Here is a 15,987-nt window from a genome sequence, read left to right on the forward strand (position 1 = left end):
CAGCTTCTCCTTTGTCTTTGGATGTAGGGTATCTTTTTTGGTGAGCTCCAGTGTCTTCCTGTCAATGATTGTTCAGCATTTAGTTGTGATTCCAGTGCTCTTGCAAGAGGGAGTGAGCGCACATCCTTCTACTCCTCCATCTTGAACCAATCTAGCAGCAGTATTATTTCATACTAGGAATATACCCTGTTAAAACAATCATAAATTATCTGAAAGAGATGGCCAAGTCAGTTGCATATGCTTTTTTTTTCCTATCTCTCTTCAGTTTTAATCCATTTAATCGTTTCAATATCACAAAAGTATCAAAGTTGATATTTAAAGATGAATAACTAAAAGTTATAGCAGAGTAGACATTTCCCCCAGAGGTACAGTGCATGTTCATAGTTGAAGTGATAAAACATTTTCTTGGTGTTTTAGTGATACAAAATGACAAGAAAACGTGTGAATCGCAAATTCAGTTCTATTGTAAGAATTGTGAATATTTTTATTTTTTTAAAAATTCTGAATAAATTGAATTCTGCTCAAAGTCTGTCATATTCCAACTCTTGGAGAAAAATCGAGAAAAGTTTTGACACTTTTGCACACCTCCTCTCATTATTGTCCATAACTAGCCTGTGTCTCAAACTCCTGAAAAATAGTCTGGATAAAGCTTTAATCATCCAAATACTATTATATTGATGAAATTTAAAAATTTATATTCTTATATTTTGCCTAGAAATAACATTTGTTTCCTAGAATTCAAGAGCTTCTTTTTACCATTATCTGTTTGCATTCCTCTTCTTTCAGTTATTTCAGAATGCCTTTAATTCCATAATTAAAGGATTATTACTTCAGGTAGGGAGAACAGATCAGAGAGACAAATTTTTTCCCCAAGAAACTATGGTTCTTAAAGAATTATGGAGCCACTTAAATAAGAAAAAAAAATGATATTCATGAACAAAACAAGGTTTTTCCTGTGAATGTAACCTAAATAGTCATGTTTAAAAGTGTATAGAGGCAAATGTACTATATTTGCTATGAATACAAGTTTTCATGTTCTATTCCATCTATGTGGGTGTTGTTTTGTTTTAGGAATGCAACTTATATTTCTTAAAGTTTAGTAGATTAACTGAAACCTAAAAAAAGAAATCTGAACTATTTGAGGGAAAAAGTAGATTATCCTGTTAATAGATAGGTACAAGACGATTATAGGAGAAGGGCCACAAATTCAAATTCCCCAAGAGGTCAAGAAGTTAATATAAATGTGTTAAAAGGCCTGATGTAAATAAATGGGGAGCACAGGGCATTGATGGCAGCTTGTATGCCACACCTAAAGGCATTATAGAAACATTTGGAGCCAAGCAAACCACCTATGGTTTGGCTATATTTTTATTCTCTGTCTTGTAGTTTGCTGCCACTTATTTTAGGGGATTTGATTTATGCTAGTTTTAAATACCATTTCTTAGCTTCACTGATCCACATCTGTTTGCCTAAGTTCTATTCCAGAACTAGAATAAAAATTTATATCATTAAGTTATATTAGATATTTAGAAGATAATGATAATTTGAATTAATTCAAGGAACATACGTTGGATATAAATTATATGCCATATACAATCTGCTGAGCATGGCATATAGAAACACAACTTATGATAATTCAATAGTAAGCTTCAGGTTGGTCAGAAGAGGAGAGAGTTAATCTATTCTTTCCTCTTCTTACTCACCTGAATGGTTTAACCTGGTAACACATATACCTTTGTCACCTCTTTGATTTTCACCTTAACAAATCATGAGTGCAAATTATGTTCCGAGCTTTGAAAACTGTGGGGAGGGGAGCAGTGAGGAGAAGCAGCAGCAAAAAGGAAAAAAACAAACAAACAAAACACTTTCTTGCTTATGAGGAATTCTCTATATATGAAATACACAATGTGACAAGGGCTGTAATAGAACCACTGGTACCAAGGGGAGGAAATAAGCCTTTAATGGAAGGAGAGTCTCTGGTTGAGTGTTGAATTAGCTCTCTCCACAGAGTGAAGAAGGAAGGGGAAATTCTATATAGAGGCAATAGCAGGTATAAAGGGCTGAGGATGGCCAAAACAGAGGCTACTTACAAATGATGTGCCTACCTCCTGCTTCCAAAAATCATGGTCAACAGCAAGATTATGATGCTGCAGAAAATTGGCATTATCCTTAATAGTTCAAAAAACATGGTTATTATGTATTAACTCATGAAAAAGAATTAAGTAAATCAGTCCCTGAGCGTGTATGATAAAAGAGCAGGTTCACGGACACTTTCCTTTTTCAATCATTTGCACTAAATGCTTACATTGCCTTCAGCCTCGTGCCTCAATATCTTGTTTATTTTTTTTGCTGAGAACCTCACCCAGTGCCTCTGACACCTGTGGCTGAGAAGTATTTTATGAATGTTTTTGATGATGATGATAACCCACTGTAAGGCAGCTTGAGGAAAAAGCAAATTCTTAGATAAAAATTATGTTTGAAATTCAGTACTCATTGACACCCAATAAATACCAATTTGTGGACCATGTAGGACTGTGCTGCAATGGAGCATATTAAGTCATAGCAAGTAACCTTCACCTCAGCCCATTACTTTACTAAGTGTAACGTATTAATCACCTCACTCTGGTTGTCTTTTCAGATGCCTCTCCCATTCCCATCACTCCACATCTTATCTGCGATATAAGGAGAGGAATAGTGTGTACTCTATAGGGTCTTGAAAAGGTTAAAAGATAATGTACAAAAAGCACTTAGTACCATGAACTCATAGACATTAGAAGGATAAATATTAGTGGTACAGTGGGTAGTGGTGTGGGCTGCCTCACCTAATCTTGAATTCTATCATTGGCTTCCTGGCTGATCTTCTTAAACCCAGAATCTGCAATCACGTTCTACCTCTCATTGCTTAAATGTCTGAAATTAGAATGTCTTTCAGAATATCTGTTTGATGCTTGCTTTTTTTCATAACCAGACCAATAAGTACAAGATTCTTTGAACTAATAATAAGGCATTTGTACCTTTTAAGTCACTCTATGCTGTGTTCAGTTAAATCAAATTGTTATGTATCTCTAGCTTTGAGCAAATTTTCTCTCCCTATGGTCTCTACTCATTGATCCTAGATCTATCCTCTAGCCACAAAAATAATCTAATTCCATTTTAATGTTTGTATTAAATTTAATTAAAGCTACTTTTTAAAATCACATCTGATCAAAATTTTCTAGTGATTTCCATCTGCCCAAAGAGCAAATTCCAAATTTCCCTACCTACCATTGAGAGACCTTTATGACTTAAACTCCATTTACCTGTTTTGTCTTGTCTACTGTAAACCCTAGTTTAGTCAACCCAGTCTTCTTGCAGTTCTTCTGTTGTACTTCATTTATTCATACACTTCCACACTTCTGTTCCTCTTCCTCTCTATAGCCTAAAGTCCTGAGCGTCCCTTAGATGTCATTTCTCCATGAAAAAACTCACCTGTTTCTCTTGCTCTTTCCCTTTCTGGTCTTCTGTAGAAAACTTTCCCCATTGGCAAATATTATCCAATTCCAATCTTTTGATGCTCTCTGCTAGCTTTAAGACTGATGTTTTTCTTCTCCTTCTATTATATTTATATGTCTAATTACATACCATCTGATATTTTTCTCAGTTTTATAATTATTAAAGTTAGAAGATAACTCCTATAGACTATTTTTTTTGGTATTACACTTTGATTTGTCATCATTTAACAATTTCGTATTGATGAGCCTAGTTTCCCAAATAACACAGTAAGCTTTATAAATGGAATACTTTTGTCTTGTATTTCCTTTGTGGTTCAGTAGTATCTCATATACTTTCTCATAAAGTACATGCTCAAGTGTGATTTCATTGAAATTACCAGTCAGTCAGTAATTACCTACTGCATACCTGCTTCTATATTGGTTATTGTAAAGAATACAGAGATAAGGCATGAACGTTTTCCTCAAGGAACATCGTGTTGGGAATAAATTATTTTCCCAAAGATGTTATCCCCTTAACAGAAAACCTGATCAAATTATACTCCAGTGTGTTTAAAGAGAGGAGCGTTTGTTTAGTTCATTTTTATCACATGCATGTCTTTATCTAGTTATAAAGTCAAAGTTAATCTTGAAAGAAAATTTTATTTGCAACTTCTGAAAGGTCAAGATGTCAGTGGCCTAGTAGATCTTGGCAGCACCTCATAGAATTCTTTTTTTTGTTAGAAATATTTTTTTCCTTAATTCTAACCTTTCGTACAATTCTGAGAAGTGACTTATCTTGCAAAAGCCCATGTAAGTCAGCAGTCTTATCTTGAATATGTAGGCCAGTATGATATTTATTTCAAACTAGCAGCTAACAGTAATTTCTGAAAACCATCTGGAAGGACAATTTATCAGATTACACACTCTCTCCTCCCAACTTGTGCCAGATAGCAGGCAGTCTGCTGAATGGAAGATTATCTCTGTACTTCCCAGAAGAGCCATTTTGGATACACACTCCTAAATGAGTTGAGAAAGCAAAGTTTGGCTTGGCAATTTCACCGAAGATTAACAATATTTACCTGTGTAACTATTGAAACAGGAGACTGTTTAGGCTGTTGTTTCTATTTATTTGTTAGTCTTTTAACTTGCTGATTTTGCAGAAAGTCAAAAGGACTAAGTCATAGGTTTCACAGTCGGTTTTCTGTAAGTCAGTGATTCGGGGCTTTGTTATTGCAGAGCAACAGTGGTTGCAATGTGGAATGCCTCTGAGAGTGTAGCATTTAGACAGGCTCACTGAGTCATAATGTCTGTCTCTAGAGTTTATTTTTCTGAATGTGGTCATAAAGGAGCATGATGCAAAGGTTTTTTTCTTAGCTACAAGTGGCACCCAAATTTTGGAAAAACTAGAAAATGCACTCACATAAGATGGTTTTGTTTTGAGGAAGATTTCCTTCAGTGAATATAGAATCAGCTATTTCTGGTGCAGAATCTTTGAAAAAATTATAGAAATTAAGTGACTGGAAAAATAATTCATCCTTCAGTGGATTGGACTAAATTATGTTGGCATTTAAGAGAATTAAGTCTCAAGGACTGCACTTTAAAAACACATTTTGAAAAGTGACTAAAGATGGTTTCAGTGACTCTCCAAGCTGGACTTGCCTCCTGCTGGATAATTATCTGATCCCTGCTTAACAATTTCCACTAAAACTTCAGATGGTTTGGATCTGCTTTGCATCTTACTAACAGTAACAAATGTGATACATTACCATCTTGGCCCATGGTTAGATTCGTGTCTGTCCCAGAATGCTTTCTGTGCCACTGTAGATTACTCAAGAGTAGAGGTGCTGGAAAGAATAAATATAGTAACAGCATCTTTTATTAATTTCCTTAGAAGGTAAAGTAAAACTGATGTGTGTGTGTTTATTTATTTCCTGTGGAGCCTTTTACTTACAATTTTATTTAGAATAGTGAGATTGTGGTCAGATTTTGTATTCTGGTCATAGAAATTCAGGGTACTCCAAAATTTCAAGAAATTATTTTTCCTGAAATCAGCAAGTTTGTTTTCTGTAACAATGATAATTTTTTTAATTGAAACATAGTTGATGTAAAGCACTATGCTTATTTCAGGTGTACTACATAATAATTTGATATTGAAATAATAGCCATGGTAAGTCTAATAACCATCTGTTCCCATACAAAGTTATTATAAGATTGTTGACCATATTTCTTATGCTGTACATTACATCCCCATGACTTGTTTGTTATATAACTGGGTATTTGTACCTCTTAATTACCTTTGCCTATTTTGTAACCACCCCCTCCCTTCTGGAAACCACCTGTTTATTCTCTATATCAATGAGTCTGTTTTCATTTTGTTTTGTTTGTTTTGGTCTTTAGATTCCACATATAAGTAAGATCACGTAGTATTTGTCTTTCTCTGACTTATTTCATTTAGTATGATACCCTCTAGATCCATCAATGTTGTTGCAAATGGCAAGATTTCTTTTTTATGACTTAGTTATATTCCACTGCGTTTATATACCACATTTCTTTATCCATTTGTCTATCAGTGGACACTTAGGTTGATTCCATATCTTGGCTACTGTAAGTAATGCTGCAATGAACATTAGAGTGCATATGCATTTTCAAATTAGTGTTTTTGTTTTCTTTGAGTAAATACCTACAGTGAAATTGTTGGATCATATGGAGGTTCTATTTTAACTTTTTGGTGAAGCTGCATACTGTTTTCTATAGTGGCTAACAGGGATAAATTTAATTTAGACATAGAGTTTATATTCTACTTTGATTCTCATTACTTTTATGATTTTTGGATGACTAATTGTAAATCTGTAAGAAGTTGGGTACAGAATGCTATTCAGCTCTCTAAGGATCTCTTAATTCATTATTTATTCATTTATTCACTTATTCAACAAATATATATTGAACACTTACTATATAACGGGTACTTTGATAGTTACCAGTGAACAGAAATGAAAACTGTAGCCTCTGCCCTTGAGGAGCTCTCAACCCAGTAAAGAAGACCTACATCTTTCACAGCAGATCAGAATGCAAAACAAGGAATACACATATGTTATTAGAGCACAGAGAAGGGAATGAGTACTTTCTCTAGGTTGGGTATATGTGGGAGAAGGGATGTTTCAACACTGCAAACATTTCTCTGGGAAGATGTCAATGGTTTAGAAGAGAGGGTGGATTGAAATGCACTTATTTCATCATATGGCAGCTGTGGACTCTAATGAAAATAACAGAAGCCCCTTATATTTTATAACCTTTTACAGCTCCAAGGTACTTCATAAACACCTCCTTATTTGATTCTCAAACAAATGGACAAGATGGATATGATGGTAAAATGAATGCAAGCCAATAAGCTTTTGTGGAAGAGGAATGGAGGGTGTTCCCTGGGCTTCTGTGTAGAAATTCAGGCTAGAAGGGTAATGCAGTTATAACCTTCACTGGGACCACTTTGTGTTGATGACCCCCAGTGTAGGAAGCAGTCAGGGTTGAGGACCTCTTTTATCTAGGAACTAAGGTAAATTATTGAGAGCAGAGTATTCTCTCTCTTGATCACACCTAATATGATTTATTTAGTATTTAATTCTAGGAGTCAGTTATTTGTTGACTCATGGAATCAAAAGAGAAAAGTGGGTATAACTCTGCTGAAACAGGGATGCTAATTTCTGACAAGTCCTGTTGTTCTGTCCAATTTATACTCTGCCACTTTCTTGTGAAAGAGAATTGGGGATGAGATTTATTCTCTTCCACCTTCCTGGAGAGAGTGGGTTCTTCCTAGCCTTGGAAGGGAAAATGAGTGTGGAATGCATGTTATTTGCTTTCCTTCAAAAATGCATAACTGGAAAGAAGAGAATACCATATAATTTTGCTAATCACATGTTCTACTAAGTAAACAAAGAATATTTTAGGATAGATTTTATTTAAAGTCATTACCTTTCATAATTATTTCATGCTGTATCGTAATTTCCTAATTAGGCAATGTAATTACAGGTTGAAAATCCTATAATCATATGTATTTAGGTTAATTATGTTAACCATTAATTACTTTGAACTACTGAAATGGTAACCTGTGCAAATGAAATGCTTATAGAGAAGCAACTTAGGTTTTGAAAATTATACCATATGTAAGCATACTTGAAAATACTGCAGGTTCAGCTCCAGACCACTGCAGTAAAGCAAATATCACCGTAAAAGAGTCACAAGAATTTTTTGGTGTCCCAGTGCATATGAACTTTATGTTTACCCTGTACTGTAGTCAATTAAAGTTGCAATAGCATTATGTCTAAAAATTGTACATTCCTTAATTAAAAAATACTTTATTGCTAAAAAACACTAACCGTCATCTGAGCCTTCAGCAAGTCATCATCTTTTTTCTGGTGGCGCATCTTGCCATGATGCTGAGGGCTGCTGACTGATGAGGTGATGGCTGCTGAAGGCTGGGATGGCTGTGGCAGTTTCTTAAAATAAGACACCAGGGAAGCCGGCCACATCTATTGATGCTTCTTTTCACAAACGATTTCTCTGTCGCATGAAATACTGTTTGATAGCATTTTACCAACAGTAGATCTCTTCCAAAACTGGAGTCAATCCTCTCAAACCCTGTCAGTGCTTTACCAGCTAAGTTTCTGTAATATTCTAAATACTTTGTTGTCATTTCAACAGTTTTCACAGCATCTTCCCCCAAGAGCTTCCATCTCAAGAAACTATTTCCTCATCTATTAGAAGCAACTCCTCATCCATTGAAGTTTTATCAGGAGATTACAGCAATTCAGTCATATCTTCAGGCTTCAGCTCTAATTCTAGTTCTATTGCTGTTTCCACCACATCAACAGTTACTTCCTTCACTAAAGTCTTACACCCCTCAAAGTCATCTGTGAGGGTTGAAATCAACTTCTTCCAAACTCCTGTTAATGTTGATATCTTGACCTTTTTCCATGAATGTTCGTAATGGTATCTAGAATGGTGAATTTTTTTTTCGGAAGATTTTCAGTTGACTTTGCCCAGATTCATCAGAGGAATCATTCCCTATGGCAGCTATGGTCTTACTAAATGTATTTCTTAAAAAATATGACTTGAAATTACTCCTTGATCCATGAGCTGCAGAATGGATGTTATGTTAGCAGGCATGAAAACAACATGACTCTCACTGTACATTTCCATCAGAGCTCTTGGGTGATCAGAGTTTTGTCAATGAGCAGTAATATTTTGAAAGAAATCTTTTCTTCCGAGCAGTAGGTCTCAATAGTGGCCTTAAAATAGTCAGTTAGCCGTGTTGTAAATGGATTTACTCTCATCCAGGCTTTGTTGCTCCATTTATAGAAAATAGGCAGAGTAGATCTAGAATAATTATTAAGCGCCCTAGGTTATGGGAGAATGGTAAATGAGTATTGGCTTCAACTTAAAATCACCAGCTGCATTAACCCCTAACAAGAGAGTCAACCTGTCCTTTGAAGCTTTGAAGCCAGACCTTAACTTCTCCTCTCTACCTACGAAAGTCTGAGATGGCATCTTCTTCCAAAATAAGGCTGCTTCATCTACATTGACAATCTGTTGTTTAGTGTAGCCACCTTCATTAATTATCTTAGCTAGATCTTCTGGATAATTTGCTACAGCTTCTAAATAAGTATTAGCTGCTTCGCCTTGCACTTTTATATTATGGATATGGCTTGTTTCCTTAAACCTCATAAACCAAGCTCTACTATCTTCAAACTTTTCTTCTGTAGCTTCCTCACGTCTCTCAGCTTTCATAAAATTGAAGAGAGTTAGGGCCTGGCTCTGGATTAGGGTTTGGCTTACAGGAAAGTTGTGACTGGTTTGATCTTCTATCCAGACCACTAAAACTTTCTCCATATCAGCAATAAGGCCGTTTCACTTTCTTGTCATTCCTGTGTTCACTAGAATAACATTTAATTTTTTTTAAGAACTTTTTCTTCACATTCACAACTTTGCTGTTTGGCACAAGAGGCCAAGCTTTTGTCCTATCTCAGCTTTTGACATGCCTGCCTCACTAAGCTTAATCATTTCTAGCTTTTGATTTAAATTGAGAGATATGACTCTTCACTTGAACACGGAGAGACCATAGTAGGGTTATTAATTGACCTAATTTCAATAATGTTGCATCTCAGGGAATAGGGAGGCCTGGGGAGAGGGAAAGAGGCAAAGGAAGGGTCAGTGGAGCAGTCAGAACACAAACAACATTTATGGATTAAATTCGCCATCTTATATGGGTACGGTTACAATTATAATAGTAACATCAAAGATCACTGATCGGAGGAGGAGGGGCAAGATGGCGGAAGAGTAAGACGCGGAGATCACCTTCCTTCCCACAGATACATTAGAAATACATCTACACGTGGAACTGCTCCTACAGAACACCCACTGAACGCTGGCAGAAGACGTCAGACCTCCCAAAAGGCAAGAAAATCCCCACGTACTTGGGTAGGGCAAAAGAAAAAAGAAATAACAGAGACAAAAGAATAGGGATGGGACCTGCACCAGTGGGAGGGAGCTGTGAAGGAGGAAAGGTTTCCACACACTAGGAAGCCCCTTCGTGGGCAGAGACTGCGGGTAGCAGAGGGGGGAAGCTTCAGAGCCACGGAGGAGAGCGCAGCCACAGGGGTGCGGAGGGCAAAGCGGAGAGATTCCCGCACGGAGGATCGGTGCCGAGTAGCACTCACCAGCCCGAGAGGCTTGTCCGCTCAGCCGCCGGGGCGGGCGGGGCCTGGGAGCTGGGGCTCGGGCTTCGGTGCTAGCCGGGAGGGAGTCCGGGAAAAAGACCGCAGCTGCCGAAGAGGCAAGAGACTTTTTCTTGCCTCTTTGTTTCGCGGCGCGCAAGGAGAGGGGATTCAGAGCGCCGCCTAAACGAGCTCCAGAGACGGGCGCGAGCCGCGGCTATCAGCGCGGATCCCACAGCAACAGGGACGCAGAGGGAAAAACGGAGAGATTCCCGCACAGAGGCTCGGCGCCGAGCAGCACTCACCAGCCCGAGAGGCTTGTCTGCTCACCCGCCGGGGCGGGCGGGGGCTGGGAGCTGAGGCTCGGGCTTCGGTCGGATCCCAGGGAGAGGACTGGGGTTGGCTGCGTGAACACAGCCTGAAGGGGCTGGCGCACCACAGCTAGCCGGGAGGGAGCCCGAGAAAAAGTCTGCAGCTGCCGAAGGGGCAAGAGACTTTTTCTTGCCTCTTTGTTTCGCGGCGCGCGAGGAGAGGGGATTCAGAGCGCCACTTAAACGAGCTCCAGAGACGGGCGCGAGCCGCGGCTATCAGCGCGGACCCCAGAGACGGGCATGAGACGCTGAGGCTGCTGCTGCCGCCACCAAAAAGCCTGTGGGCGAGTACAGGCCATTCTCCACACCACCCCTCCCGGGAGCCTGTGCAGCCCGCCACGGCCAGGCTCCCATAATCTGGGGACAACTTCCCCGGGAGAGCGCACGGCGCGCCTCAGGCTGCTGCAACGTCACGCCGGCTTCTGCCGCAGCAGGCTCGCCCCGCCTCCTCCGTACCGCTCCCTCCCCCCGGCCTGACTGAGCCAGAGCCCCCGAAGCAGCTGCTCCTTTAACCCCGTTCTGTCTGGGCGGGGAACAGACGCCCTCAGGTGACCTACATGTAGAGGCGGGTCCAAATCCAAAGCTGAACCCCGGGAGCTGTAAGAACAAAGAAGAGAAAGGGAAATCTCTCCCAGCAGCCTCAGAAGCAGCGGATTAAAGCTCCACAAACAACTTGATGTGCCTGCATCTGTTGAATACCTGAATAGACAACGAATTATCCCAAATTTAGGAGGTGGACTTTGGGAGCAGGATATATTAACTTTTCCCCTTTTCCTTTTTTTGTGAGTGTATATGTGTATGCTTCTGGGTGAGATTTTGTCTCTTTGCTCTCACCGTTAGTCCTAGGGTTAGGTCCGTCCGTTTTTTGTTTTTTTTTTTTTTTTTACTTAAAAAAATTTTTTTTCCCTAATAAATGTTCTCTTAATAATTTTTTCCTTATTTTCTATTTTTAAAAAAAATTAAAAAAAAATTTTTTAATAAGTTTTTTCATATTTTTTATTTTAAAAAAATTAAAAAATTTTTTTCTTAATAAATTTTTTCTTAATAAATTTTTTCTTATTCTTAGTATAAAAAATTAATAAATCTATTTTTAAAAATTAAAAAAAATTTTTTTTCTTAATAAATTTATTCTTAATAATTTTTTTTCTTATTTTTTTTATTATAATTGCTTTATTTTATTTTCTTTTATCCTTTTTCTTTCTTTCTTTACATTTTTTCTCCCTTTTATTCTGAGCCGTGTGGATGAAAGGCTCTTGGTGCTCCAGCCAGGCATCAGGGCTGTGCCTCTGAGGTGGGAGAGCCAACTTCAGGACACTGGTCCACAAGAGACCTCCCAGCTCCATGTAATACCAAACGGCAAAAATCTCTCAGAGATCTCCATCTCAACATCAAGACCCAGCTTCACTCAACGACCAGCAAGCTACAGTGCGGGACACCCTATGCCAAACAACTAGCAAGACAGGAACACAGCCCCATCCATTAACAGAGAGACTGCCTAAAATCATAATAAGGCCACAGTCACCCCAAAACACACCACCAGACGTGGACGAGCCCACCAGAAAGACAACATCCAGCTTCATCCACCAGAACACAGGCACTAGTTCCCTCCACCAGGAAACGTACACAACCCACTGAACCAACCTTAGCCACTGGGGACAGATACCAAAAACAACGGGAACTATGAACCTGCAGCCTGTGAAAAGGAGACCCCAAACACAGTAAGATAAGCAAAATGAGAAGACAGAAAAACACACAGCAGATGAAGGAGCAGGGTCAAAACACACCAGACCTAACAAATGAAGAGGAAATAGGTAGTCTACCTGAAAAAGAATTCAGAATAATGATAGTAAGGATGATCCAAAATCTTGGAAATAGAATAGACAAAATGCAAGAAACATTTAACAAGGACGTAGAAGAACTAAAGAGGAACCAAGCAACGATGAAAAGCACAATAAATGAAATTAAAAATACTCTAGATGGGATCAATAGCAGAATAACTGAGGCAGAAGAACGGATAAGTGACTTGGAAGATAAAATGGTGGAAATAACTACTGCAGAGCAGAATAAAGAAAAAAGAATGAAAAGAACTGAGGACAGTCTCAGAGACCTCTGGGACAACATTAAACGCACCAACATTCGAATTATAGGGGTCCCAGAAGAAGAAGAGAAAAAGAAAGGGACTGAGAAAATATTTGAAGAGATTATAGTTGAAAACTTCCCTAATATGGGAAAGGAAATAGTTAATCAAGTCCTGGAAGCACAGAGAGTCCCATACAGGATAAATCCAAGGAGAAACACACCAAGACACATATTAATCAAGCTATCAAAAATTAAATATAAAGAAAACATATTAAAAGCAGCAAGGGAAAAACAACAAATAACACACAAGGGCATCCCCATAAGGTTAACAGCTGATCTTTCAGCAGAAACGCTGCAAGCCAGAAGGGAGTGGCAGGATATACTTAAAGTGATGAAGGAGAAAAACCTACAACCAAGATTACTCTACCCAGCAAGGATCTCATTTAGATTTGATGGAGAAATTAAAACCTTTACAGACAAGCAAAAGCTGAGAGAGTTTAGCACCACCAAACCAGCTTTACAACAAATGCTAAAGGAACTTCTCTAGGCAAGAAACACAAGAGAAGGAAAACACCTACAATAACAAACCCAAAACATTTAAGAAAATGGGAATAGGAACATACGTATCGGTAATTACCTTAAATGTAAATGGATTAAATGCTCCCACCAAAAGACACAGACTGGCTGAATGGATACAAAAACAAGACCCATATATATGCTGTCTACAAGAGACCCACTTCAGACCTAGAGACACATACAGACTGAAAGTGAGGGGATGGAAAAAGATATTCCATGCAAATGGAAATCAAAAGAAAGCTGGAGTAGCAATTCTCATATCAGACAAAATAGACTTGAAAATAAAGACTATTACAAGAGACAAAGAAGGACACTATATAATGATCAAGGGATCGATCCAAGAGGAAGGTATAACAATTGTAAATATTTATGCACCCAACATAGGAGCACCTCAATACATAAGGCAAATACTAACAGCCATAAAAGGGGAAATTGACAGTAACACAATCATAGTAGGGGACTTTAACACCCCACTTTCACCAATGGACAGATCATCCAAAATGAAAATAAATAAGGAAACACAAGCTTTAAATGATACATTAAACAAGATGGACTTAATTGATATTTATAGGACATTCCACCCAAAAACAACAGAATACACATTTTTCTCAAGTGCTCATGGAACATTCTCCAGGATAGATCATATCTTGGGTCACAAATCAAGCCTTGGTAAATTTAAGAAAATTGAAATCGTATCAAGTATCTTTTCCGACCACAACGCTATGAGACTAGATATCAATTACAGGAAAAGATCTGTAAAAAATACAAACACATGGAGGCTACAGAATACACTACTTAATAACGAAGTGATCACTGAAGAAATCAAAGGGGAAATCAAAAAATACCTAGAAACAAATGACAATGGAGACACGACGATCCAAAACCTATGGGATGCAGCAAAAGCAGTTCTAAGAGGGAAGTTTATAGCAATACAAGCCTACATCAAGAAACAGGAAGCATCTCGAATAAACAACCTAACCTTGCACCTAAAGCAATTAGAGAAAGAAGAACAAAAAAACCCCAAAGCTAGCAGAAGGAAAGAAATCATAAAGATCAGATCAGAAATAAATGAAAAAGAAATGAAGGAAACAATAGCAAAAATCAATGAAACTAAAAGCTGGTTCTTTGAGAAGATAAACAAAATTGATAAACCATTAGCCAGACTCATCAAAAGAAAAAGGGAGAAGACTCAAATTAATAGAATTAGAAATGAAAAAGGAGAAGTAACCACTGACACTGCAGAAATACAAACGATCATGAGAGATTACTACAAGCAACTCTATGCCAATAAAATGGACAACCTGGAAGAAATGGACAGATTCTTAGAAATGCACAACCTGCCAAGACTGAACCAGGAAGAAATAGAAAATATGAACAGACCAATCACAAGCACTGAAATTGAAACTGTGATTAAAAATCTTCCAACACATAAAAGCCCAGGACCAGATGGCTTCACAGGCGAATTCTATCAAACATTTAGAGAAGAGCTAACACCTATCCTTCTCAAACTCTTCCAAAATATTGCAGAGGGAGGAACACTCCCCAACTCATTCTACGAGGCCACCATCACCCTGATACCAAAACCAGACAAAGTGTCACAAAGAAAGAAAACTACAGGCCAATATCACTGATGAACATAGATGCAAAAATCCTCAACAAAATACTAGCAAACAGAATCCAACAGCACATTAAAAGGATTATACACCATGATCAAGTGGGGTTTATTCCAGGAATGCAAGGATTCTTCAATATATGCAAATCAATCAACGTGATACATCATATTAACAAATTGAAGGAGAAAAACCATATGATCATCTCAATAGATGCAGAGAAAGCTTTCGACAAAATTCAACACCCATTTATGATAAAAGTCCTGCAGAAAGTAGGCATAGAGGGAACTTTCCTCAACATAATAAAGGCCGTATATGACAAACCCACAGCCAACATTGTCCTCAATGGTGAAAAACTGAAACCATTTCCACTAAGATCAGGAACAAGACAAGGTTGCCCACTCTCACCACTATTATTCAACATAGTTTTGGAAGTGTTAGCCACAGCAATCAGAGACGAAAAAGAAATAAAAGGAATCCAAATCGGAAAAGAAGAAGTAAAGCTGTCACTGTTTGCAGATGACATGATACTATACATAGAGAATCCAAAAGATGCTACCAGAAAACTACTAGAGCTAATCAATGAATTTGATAAAGTAGCAGGATACAAAATTAATGCACAGAAATCTCTTGCATTCCTGTATACTAATGATGAAAAATCTGAAAGTGAAATTAAGAAAACACTCCCGTTTACCATTGCAACAAAAAGAATAAAATATCTAGGAATAAACCTACCTAAGGAGACAAAAGACCTGTATGCAGAAAATTATAGGACACTGATGAAAGAAATTAAAGATGATACAAATAGATGGAGAGATATACCATGTTCTTGGATTGGAAGAATCAACATTGTGAAAATGACTCTGCTACCCAAAGCAATCTACAGAGTCAATGCAATCCCTATCAAACTACCACTGGCATTTTTCACAGAACTAGAACAAAAAATTTCACAATTTGTATGGAAACACAAAAGACCCCGAATAGCCAAAGCAATCTTGAGAACGAAAAATGGAGCCGGAGGAATCAGGCTCCCTGACTTCAGACTATATTACAAAGCTACAGTAATCAAGACAGTTTGGTACTGGCACAAAAACAGAAATATAGATCAATGGAACAGGATAGAAAGCCCAGAGATAAGCCCACGCACATATGGTTACCTTATCTTTGATAAAGG

This window comes from Eubalaena glacialis, chromosome 12 (assembly GCF_028564815.1).
Source record: "Eubalaena glacialis isolate mEubGla1 chromosome 12, mEubGla1.1.hap2.+ XY, whole genome shotgun sequence".
NCBI classification, from domain to species: Eukaryota; Metazoa; Chordata; class Mammalia; order Artiodactyla; family Balaenidae; genus Eubalaena; species Eubalaena glacialis.